Genomic DNA, 7,778 nt, shown 5'->3' on the forward strand with positions numbered 1-7,778 from the left:
GTTAAGGACACGGGCACAGAGATTAAGAGGCCTCCAGGCAGTGCATTAGAAAACGGTGGTGCGCAGTAAGGTCACCCCACTAGCGTGCCCTCCAAAAATGGGAAAAAAGAGTGGACCAATACCCAAGCATCCCCCTTACAGTGGGACCGTTGTCTCTTCAGAAGTGCAAATTGAGAGCCACCTGTGTTGTGAAAGGCAGAGCTTCAAAGAACCACTCTGCCTTTCACTAATGTGCTGCCTCCCTGTTTGTGCCCAGCGCACAGTGTTAAAGCCCCCAGAGAGCGTCCTCTTAAAGGGAGTTCTGTGGTCACTCACTGCACTACCTGCAGGGGGAATCTTTGTCCCCCTATCTAAAGAAGGCTAGGTTTTGCCTCCACTGTGAGAGACGGAGCGGCTGCTACAAGCGCTGTTCCACCTTTCACTAATGCCTTTCACAAGTGTTCTGCAGTGCATTATCTGTAAACTGTCCCTTTTTCCTCCCATGGAACTAATTAAAGACAATGCAGCCTCAGATGAGCGCAAGACAATCTTGGGTCTCAATGGGGAGTCTTTGGCAGGTGAATGAATACATGGAAGTGGACCTGAGTGCCAATAGAGAGCAGTAATAGTGTGGTCGGGTAGAGAAGGGGGCAGAAATGGGGAAAGGGTGGAGAGATGCAGCCTCAAAGTGGGTTGGCAGGTAAAGAAGTTGCCTGGGCAGGTGGCCAGACAGGTAGTACTGGGGTTGAAGCAGAAGGGTGGAAGGAAAAGCACATTAACCGAACGGCAGGGTTAGGGGGATGACTAATGGCGTCGGTGGACTTTAGTGGCTGGTTAAGGCAGTGCTTAATTTGTAAATAAATAAGTGCCAGGGCCCTCGTCAGGAGGCCACTGCTGCTTGCACCACACATTGCCCCTTCCAGTGCTGCCATTGGCAGTACTAACACAACTACCCATCACACTCCTACAATTGTGACAAATCAGCTTATTCCAGGCTCTCAAAGCTATAAGAATGGTTTGAACGCAGCCAATAGTCATGTCTAATGTATATTGAATTAATAAACAACTGTTGTTGTGGTCATCTGTAAATTAGCCAGACAGCAGCACTTTGCGGCAGACTGTCACAAGCGCCGGTGTTGACAATTAAGTGCTGGTGCCGAGCACCGAAACCTTCAAAACACTGAAATGCCTGTGGACACTGATTTGGTGAAGGAGCTTGGGGTGTTACAGGAGGCAGTGGAACCATCGGGCACAATGAAGAGGCATCCGTGTTGGAGGATGGTTGGCGTCAGGTCACCCGGCTTCAGTGAGGGTCCGATCATAAGTCAGGTAAAAAGGGTGAGAAACTGAAGGAGTGCCTGCAGCTTCACATTGATGTAAGATCAGTTTTTGTTGGGGGTGAGCTGGGGCATGAGGTGGCTGAAGTCAGATTGTTAAAAGCTAAATTTATGGGGCATCAGTGTTTGGGGATGGAGGAGAAAGGAAAAACAGTAACGAGCGATATGGCGGTGGACGCTGCAGTAAATGGGAAACTTACTGTAAAAATAAACTGCAATATTGTGCCTGATTGCTAACGTATGGGTGTAGCTGGCTGTATGTTAGATGGCATGCTGTAAAGACAATCCATAAGAGCAAAAACGTAATATATGCCAACAGAAACAAAAAACCAAGCGGGAGCTGCGGCTACAATGATCAAGTGCGGCGGTCAGGAACAAAGTAGTGTTTACGTGGAGCCTTTATGGCACGTGTCACGTGGACAATCCAAACAAGTTAGCACATTATAGAAATAAAACCGTAGAACGCATCGTGCACAAGCTTCACAAAAACATGCACAAGTTTAATGAAAACATTAAAGTGAGCAAACCCAAAGGGAAAAAGACTACAGAGAAAGGAGACTAGTAATTGGCCAATACTCCAGGGTAGGGAACTAGCCACGAGAAAGAGGGTCATACCTTAAAACAAACCACATAGAAGCAAGCTATTCAGAACGACTTGCACATTAACCAATCTGCAGCGAGGGGCGGATTGAAAGCCCACATAGCAAATACAGCATGTGTCCATGACAGCGCATGCACACTGCCTAAGCTCGACCTAACAACCAACGAGGGGCTTGGAGCCCACCCATTACTTACTTTTACTTACCATTGGTTGACTCCCACGTCATCCTCTTTCCTTTCTACCAGTTGGTCAGCACCTCCTACTACCTTCAGCTTCCTCCTCGGCTTCATGTCTTTGTGCTTGCTGTGGAGCTTGGACTAAGTACTGCTTCCGGCGACCAATACCCTTCCACTGGTCACACACTAGTAACATATTTAATTTTTGTTACTTTCCAGCATCCTGTTCATTGCTTGCCTGTCACTACCACCACCTCACTTGCGTCGCTTCATGCCCCTTCCCCGCATGTTACTGGCCTGCCCCTACCACCCTCGCTCCCATTACTGCATGCTTCTTCCCCACAGAGCGAAGTAGACTGGTGGGACTTGGATCGCTTTACAGGAGTGCGAGTTACATTACACAAAAACACACATTTTTACAGGCACAGGGAGATTAAGGGATTTGCCCAGAATCACAAGATGTTGAGCCTGCGCCAAGACAGGAACCTGGTTCCCCAGCTCCAAAGTTAGCAGCTCTGGCCATAAAGCCACTGCCTCTCCATGCTCAGTGTTCCAGCTAGCTACACTTTGACAAGCTGGTAACTGCAACGGGCATTTGTTAAAAAATGTAAATTGCATATTCAGTCTAGTGAAAATAAAAATTTTAACCTGTTTGAAAGTGCAGTTTTTTTTTTTTTTGACTTCCCAGTGTCTGCATTCAGTTTGTTGTGTGCCCGTCCTTACCACCACCTCACTCCATTCACTTCATGCCCCTTCCCCACCCTGTATAGCTTGTTTTATATGGGAAAGTCGACCTGGAAGGACTTTTCTTGGGTGCCAGTTACATTACACAGGGCCACCTTAATTTTCACAGGTACAGGGAGATACAAGCCACAGCCTCTCCATGCTCAGTGGTCCAGGAAGCTACACTTTGACACACTGGTAATTGCAATGGACATTTGTTCAAGAATATTAACTGCATATTAAGTATAAGGAAAATATCAAGTTTAACTTGTACGTGCACAGCTTAAAGTAAAATAAGACAAAATAAGCTGTACGACAGTCTGGTTATGCCATATCTCTTTTTTTATACTTTAATTTATGTAGCACAGCAGCTTGCACCGCTGTGCAACATTTTAAAAAAAAATTGCCCAAGCCAATACATCTCGCATAGGCGAAACCTACTGGCTTTGCCAGTACTTGTTTTAAATAGTTCCTTCTAATCTATTTGGGGCTTAGTCTAGTTTTTATGGCGTATGCCCCTTTGTAAGGGCTCATGAACCAGCAAGTCCTGAACATATAGCCTGTGTTAGACCTGGCACCTTGGCGTGAGTTTCCCTTCCACTTTTTTAATGGTGTGCCTCGATTGTTTTGCTGGTGTTGTCCGCTCAGGGCACTGCGCCACGGCTAATCCGTGCCGCAGTGCAAGTGCTCCCTAGGTAAAGTGTACCTGTAATTGATGTTCATGATTGGTTTATTGGATTTACTGTCAGTCCCCAGTAAAGTGCACCAGGGGTGCCAGGGCTTGTGAATGCCAATGCTGCTGGTGGGCTTGCAGCGCTGGTTGCACCACCCACAGAAAGCGGCCTTGAAAAATGTGTCTAGGGTCTGCCACCGCCGACCCTGCGTGCAGTCTGGGACTGTCGCGCTGACTGCGCAAGTGCCCCCACTTGCCAGTCCCTAAACCTTCCCTTACCTACATATTAGCCACCCCTCTGGTAGGCCCAAGGGCAGGGTGCATTGTAGGCATAAGGTAGGATATGCCCTGATGTGTGTGGCATGTCCTAGTAGTGAATTACAGCCCTTTTCGTTTTTCACTATTGAAGGCTACCTGCTCTCCATAGGCCAGAATGGGCTGCTGGAGTCACTACACGCTGTGACCCCAGTGGACTCAGAGAGCATGGTAGAATGTCGAGTTTAGTATGCCTGAACTCAGAATAATAAAATACTTCTTGTAGTCAAGTTTATTTTAATATCCTGGGTTTGTAAATGCTACTTTTAGAAAGTTAGTATTTACTGACCTGGCCATTTCAGTCCGCCTCTGCTGTGTGTGTGTGTTCTGCCTAGCAACAGTAAGGAGCCGGGTTGGGGAATCCCCAGAGACAGGTTGGCTGCCAGGTGGTGGGTAAAGAGATGACACCAGGATGGGTGGGAGGAGTACACCTTGACTCTTGAATAGACCTGTGCTCTGCCACCACAAAGCCGGCGCCGCCCCCTGCGGAGCGGCTGATGTCTCTGCCCTGCTGCTGAAAGGAAAGAGCAGAGTCACCATAACAAAGTGCTCCAGAACTGGACTGAGCCAGGCCCAGGCCCCCTGGCGCTAAAGAACAAAAGAATCACTGTATAAAAGTAGGAGCCTGGTTCCTAAGAAATCAGAATCCTGTTTTACCACAAAGAACCTCTGCCCGACTAGAAGGAGAAGAAGACGCTGGAGGAGCTGGCCTGCTGCTTGCCTTGCTGAGAAAGGAGAGGAAGAGACTTACTGAAAAGACTTTGCTGCTTTGTGCTTTAAACATTCTCCAAGGGCTTGATCTGAGCATGCCCCCTGAACAGAACCCCAGGACCAGTGGGTTCTTTGTGCCTTTGCTCGTCCTGAAACTCGAGCCGTGTGTGTATCCCGCTAGAGGAAGACTGCGCCCCTCATCGCCCCTCCTAGGGCTGTGACACTCGGGAGCCTGCCTGCCTTTGCCCCCCCTTGAGAGCCTCGCTCCGACCGGAGTCGCTCTCTAACCCGGGCTAGGCCGCCGGCACCTCTGCCACCGCCTGCTATTGGAGCGCGCTGAAGCGCTATCACCCCTCCCGCCGGAATTCTTGTCCGACGATCGTGATCCCCGCCGGGTCCCCAGCTGCACGGACCGTGCCCTGTGACCCCGCTTCGCGATCTCGCCCTGAGATCAGGCCGCGCCGCCCCCGCTGAGGAGACCCCCGCACCGCCGTGCTGAGGGTCGTGGGCCGCGCCTGCCTGACGACACGCACCTGCTCAAGAGGATCCAAAGGTGCCCCATCGCTGCTGAGTCGCACCCTCCCGTGCCGACTCCCAAAAGCAACTACACGTTCTTAAGAATTCCAGTATCGGGCTCGGGGCCCGCAACGCCTTATTTCCCTGTTCGCAGGAGCCGATCTCTGTAAGTACTGGAACCACAAGTAACATTTGCGAGAGACTACAAAGTATCCATTTGAAACTACGAACAAAGAACATATGCCTGCTTTACAACCTGGTGGCATAGCGAAAACGTTATTGGTCTTGTGATAAGTCTGCTGAGATATATATACCTATTTTTACATAAAGAAGCGTATTTTTCTACATATCCAAGTCTGGTGTCCGTTTCTGGGGGGATTGATGTATTTACTGTGTGTGTGATTGTAAGTGCTTAACCAACAACGCCTGAGGAATCGCCTTGGCTGCTCACGCCACGCACCTAGAGGGTGAGCAAGGGTCATTCACAGGGGGTTATCCTGCGCCCTGACGTAGAGGAGAGGGTTCCTGCTTGACACAAGGGCAACCTTGCGCCAACCAGAGATCCCCAAGTCTAACAGCCTGATGCACAAAAGTGACTTGTTGCAGTGTAATTTTCACATTACACTGCAAACAGCAATGCCCTTTGCAGTGCCAGGGAAGTGCAAACCTTTTACACAATAAACAGTTTTTTACAAGAATTTGCAAGCGGCCTGCTACATGAATATTATTGTGACAGGTACTGGATTGTGACACCTTAGAAAATGCTTGGATGGCCTGCATTTGATAGCAAACCTCCATCTTAACATTGGCAACATGCATTGCGAACCTGTCCCTTATATGGATAGTGATCACAATGCCGCAGTGCATTGTGAATGTGACATCCCGAGGTACATGCGGTGGCGACCTGCCAACCTATCAAAAGTTTTCGCTGGGTAAGAGGAGAAGGAGGGGTCTTGGATGAGGTGAGGTCAGGAGAGGTTCAGAACTTTGAGCCTATTACTGCCTCACCTGTCTTGGGAAATGGGGCATTTGAGGGAAAGGGACCAGTGAGGGGGGCCGTGCTTAGAGCCTGGCACTACCTAAACAGACACTGTTCACCCCCCAGGGCTTTTAGTAGGATGACAAATGTGGAGGGGAGTTCTCTAAAAGGGTCATGGCAAAAAAGCATAACTAAGACTACTTTCCAAGAGATGTGGCCTTTGTAATGAAGGCTGTGACTTAAAACATGTAAACTACAATCCCCTGTGCTTCACACAGTGTATCACCCTACTACACCTCTCAGCTTTTTAGGCCGAGACTGGGCAGCGCATGCGCTGCAAGCCATGCTGTATTGGAGTATATATTTGAAGCCCCGCCCACGCTCCACCCATATTTGTCATTGTCCTTCGTAAATGCTGGCTTCTGATTCGTGATTAGGCTTGTTAGTCCCTCCTCAGTACCGCCTTGTCTTCATTTGTAACCTCCTATGAGGACTGGCCCTTTTACTTCGTTGGTACACGGTACGTCTTCTTTAGTCTGTAAGCACTATTTTCTTTAATGAGTTTCTCTTACTGCAGGAGGATCTCTCATGCGCATTTGTGACCACCGACTTGTTTATTTAACTCGTAGCAAACAGGAAACTCTTCAGGGGCCAGGAGAGACAGAAGGGGGCAACTCAGCGAAGTCTCGCATTTGCGAGAGTTGAAGCTATTGGCATTGTAAATGACAATGCCTTTAATTTGTTTTAAAAATCAAAACATAAATAAAAGGCCATTGTCATTTACAATGCCAATAGCTCAAACTTGCATAAATGCGAGACCTATTGCATTGTAGATGCTTGTTTATATTGCATCCAGCCATCGCACGATAACAGAACTGCACTTAAAATGAGCCAGGCCCATTGGCTTTAAAAATTTGAATTGAAAATGTTTCAATTCTGAAAATATAACACAGAATTAAACATTAAGGAGGTCTGTCGAAAGTGTAGTGGTTTAGTGTGATAATCACTCCTGTTCTCTCCTTCACATCACTTTCCTCTACCGCCTTTCTGGGAGGCACTTACATCTTTTTTCTCCCCTTGTCTATTTAAAATGCTCCATCTGTATATTTTGCACCCTCTGTTAACTCTTACCTTCTACGTGTGCTTCCATGCATCCCCTACACACATTCACCTTTAAGCAGTTAATTATTTTTACTTTTGCCCTGTCAATATATCAATAGCTCAGTGCCTCTTTTACACTTTTCTCATAAAATCCCATTTCCATATGGCATCTAACCATTGCTCTGTGTGTTCTGCAGCGGGGCCAAGACTTGGATGAGTATGTATTCAGCACACCTTTTTGACCTGCTGGCAGACACTGAGAACCTTGCACTGCCTTCAGCCTCAACTCCAGAGTTCTCAATCGTATCCCATTAAAAACGCTCACTCCCAACCTGAGTTCGCTCAGTTGCCTACAGATGACCCAGTTCACAGTAGGCATAATACAAGATTAATGTGATGCACGAAAAAAACAGAAAAACAGTAGCCTGGAAAAAAAGCAAATCTTAGGGCGATAAATTTAGCAAAAGATGTGAAATGTAAACGGGAACTACCTCACCGACATGGATTACCTTTATCATTTTATATTCTTTGTTAAGATTATTGAGAAATGGATCTGTGTTTTTCCTGAAGATAGGGCCCAGTAGGGACCCATTTCAGAGTAAGGGCCCGATTTAGAGTTTGGCGGAGGGGTTACTGTTCATAGCTGCCACCCAGAGGGACTCGCCCT

This window comes from Triturus cristatus, chromosome 12 (assembly GCF_964204655.1).
Source record: "Triturus cristatus chromosome 12, aTriCri1.1, whole genome shotgun sequence".
NCBI lineage: Eukaryota > Metazoa > Chordata > Amphibia > Caudata > Salamandridae > Triturus > Triturus cristatus.